Source organism: Limanda limanda, chromosome 13 (assembly GCF_963576545.1).
Source record: "Limanda limanda chromosome 13, fLimLim1.1, whole genome shotgun sequence".
Classification (NCBI taxonomy): Eukaryota; Metazoa; Chordata; class Actinopteri; order Pleuronectiformes; family Pleuronectidae; genus Limanda; species Limanda limanda.
In genome coordinates, this window is record NC_083648.1 from 14,802,053 (window position 1) to 14,805,803 (window position 3,751).

The following is a 3,751-nucleotide window of genomic DNA, read 5'->3' on the forward strand; positions in this document are numbered from 1 at the left end:
TCTAGCTTTTCTCGCGTTTTTTAAACTATTTTTAAATTTCCATGGTTTCCTTCTGTCCTCTCCTGCAGCGCTGTCGGATCGGGGTACAGTGGTTCTGGAGGCGGCCATGACCAGCGCCCTGTCTGCTCTCGAGCGTGCATCCTCCGAGAGAAGTCGTGTTGAGGCTGGCTGCCGAGGCTGCGTTCCCTGTCTGTTTCAGGACTGTGGGCAACTGTCTGGCTCCTGCTGTACGTGCAACACTACTCTCACTTCCATTTTGATTTATGAACCCCCCTTGAGCCAACTTTTCCAGTGCCACAACAGAATGATTTCGTAGTATTCTTATCAAGATCTCCATTTTTTTCATCCAACAGCCTCTCCTGCCAGTGCCTTGTCAGAGCCCAGCTGTGACATCATCAGTAAGGCCCAGAAGCTTCAGGATGAGGCCCAGCGGAGTTGGGCTCTGAGTCAGGCCTGTGCATACTACCAGCATCGCTGCCCACCTGGTGAGGTGGACAAGGAGAGCTGCATCAGGATCATGGGGGAGAGTTGCAGCGCCCGAGTCCTCCAGTGCAGCCTGCTGAACACAATGCAGAACCTGGAACCTGCTACTCAGACGCATGCACAGGGTAAGGAGATATGTGTGATTGCAAAGAAGTGTTGCATGTTTTCATATATGTGAATCTGTTTATTCACAAAGAGAATAGATTCTTGACCATCAGTGTTGCTCTGTCCCTGCAGCGGTGTGCGGTCAGAGGTCGGCCAAGGTGCAAAACGTCACTCAGCCTCGCTCCAGGATTGTGGGCGGATCCCCGGCTCCTCCCGGCAGCTGGCCCTGGCTGGTCAACCTGCAGCTAGATGGCGGCCTGATGTGCGGAGGGGTTCTGGTGGACAGCTCCTGGGTGGTTACTGCTGCACATTGCTTTGCAGGGTAAGCGACATGTGTGACTGCAACTGTAGCACAGACTTTATTTTGTCTATAGCATTTGAAATGATTGTACATTTTATTTTCTCTCCTCCTCACTCCCCGTTGTTCTCATTGTTCCCTCCTCTTAAGCAGTCGCAGTGAGAGCTACTGGACGGCAGTTGTGGGAGAGTTCGACATCACCAAGACTGACCCTGATGAACAAGTTGTCAAAGTGAACCGCATCATCCCTCATCCCAAGGTAACAGCTGCCCAAACGGTCCAAAATCAAAATAATTCTGTCATAAAATCATCAATCAATCAATCAATCAATCAACTAATCAATCAAACTCTCTCCTCTTTCTGCAGTTTAACCCAAAGACATTCAACAATGATATAGCCCTGGTGGAGCTGACATCCCCAGTGGTCCTGTCTGAACATGTCACCCCAGTGTGTCTGCCTTCTGGCATGGAGCCCCCTACTGGCAGCCCGTGTCTGGTGGCAGGCTGGGGCTCCCTCTATGAGGGTGAGTGGAGGATATATTCTCTCTTTAACGTTATTTGTGCATCAGTGTCCTGCACGCAAACTAAAATAATTTTTGTTTCCTTTTAAAAGAAACTGTTCTTTTGATGATTTTAAATCTGTCTGAATATTAAAACCTGTCAATACTCATATAGTATTTCCGTGTGTATTTTTTCATGAATAGATGGACCGTCTGCTGACGTGGTGATGGAGGCCAAGGTTCCTCTGCTGCCTCAGAGCACCTGTAAGAGTGCCCTCGGCAAAGAGCTGGTCACCAACACCATGCTCTGTGCTGGATATCTCTCAGGAGGCATTGACTCCTGTCAGGTGAGAGTTAGAGTCACTTTGTTTTCAGATTTTCACGTCTTATTTGGGTGAAAATGGGGATTATTGTGAACAAAACAAGCTTTTTAAATAATTGGTGGATGTTCTCTCGTCTGAAGGGAGACTCTGGAGGTCCCCTGATCTACCAAGATCGAATTTCCGGTCGCTTCCAGCTCTTTGGCATCACTTCTTGGGGAGACGGCTGTGGAGAGAAAGGCAAGCCTGGAGTCTACACACGAGTGTTTGCTTTCTCTGACTGGATTCAGGCCGAGATACAGAGTAAGTTTCAACCAAAGAAGTATAAAACACCAAACTGAAATATTTTGACGTAAAACCTATCTATCTATGTTAAAACACTATCTATAACAATATTGTTAATGCTCGTGCTTTTTATAGAGTCATTTGGGAGCCGGGAGCCAACGTGTCCAGAGCTACTAAAGACAACAGAGATGACAGAGGAGGAACAAAGATCCGAATTCAGCTCCTTATGTCACTTCTACACCCTGACCTGTCCCCGGGGTCAGTCTGCCAGCACTTGCAGCCGCATGGCCGAGGACAAATGCCTCACCCGCTTCAAGAAATGTCGTAAGTAAAGATATAATCTCTTATAGTTGTATGCTACTTACAATATACAGTGTACAATACCAATAAAATGTTGCCGTAATGAAAGGTACTGACCTTCTCTTCACTCTTTGTTACCTAGAGATGCGTTCGTTCCTGCAAACCCTGCTAGACCTCCTCCAGAGAGCCGAAGACTACATCAGGGACAAGGTGGACCTGACCTTCTTCACCCAGACCCTGCCTCAGCTGGTGGAGCACATCTACAGCACAGCTTTCATTCACACCAGAGAGAGGAGAGACCTGGGGCTGAGCCAGGCTCTCACACAGATAGAAGGTACATCATCGGCCACTTGTTGCAGTACAAATGTAGAGAGAACTAATAGATGGACTAGAATGGCATGCAGAAGAGTCCCCTTAACATTCAATCAAGCTGCACCAAATTCCAAACACTCACATCAGCCCCTTAAATTTGCCAGATTTGTTTCAACAAGATCCATGAATCATTCCTTCTAGAGAATTGGTGTAAGTGTCTGGTAACCCGATCTATAGTTTTTGTGTAGTGCTGCCAAAAAGCAGACAAACTAGCTCAGATTCCGCGTTATCTTAATAAAAATGTGAGTTTTTTAGATCACTATTATAACAGGTGCCTTATAACTTGCAGAACAGCTTGGTGGAGCTGTGGTGCCTGAAGAGCAAGGTCCCTCACCACTTCCTCCCGCCTTATTCAAAGAGGTGGGCCCTTTGGTGGATGACTGGGAGAACTACCTGAGGGCCATGGCTGAGGACCTGGACAAACAGCAGACTGACACATCCACAGACATCTCATCTGCGCCAGCATCACAGGAGAAGAACCTTTTCTCACAGGTAGATGTGGTTTCGTGGTGCATTTCTAAAATGTCAAAAATAAGGATAATGTTTCTCGCATTACAAGTTGTCATGTCACGTGTCTATCTGTCAATCTATCAATTTATCTATCTGTCTATCTATATATCTATCTATCTTTTTATCTATCTATCCATCTATCCATCTATCTATCTATCTATCTATCTATCTATCTATCTATCTATCTATCTATCTATCTATCTATCTATCTATCTATCTATCTATCTATCTATCTATCTATCTATCTATCTATCTATCTATCTATCTATCTATCTATCTATCTATCTATCTATCTATCTATCTATCTATCTATCTATCTATCTATCTATCTATCTATCTATCTATCTATCTATCTATCTATCTATCTATCTATCTATCTATCTATCTATCTATCTATCTATCTATCTATCTATCTATCTATCTATCTATCTACCTTTTTATCCATCTATCTATCTGTCTATCTATCTATCTATCTATCTATCTATCTATCTATCTATCTATCTATCTATCTATCTATCTATCTATCTATCTATCTATCTATCTATCTATCTATCTATCTATCTATCTATCTATCTATCT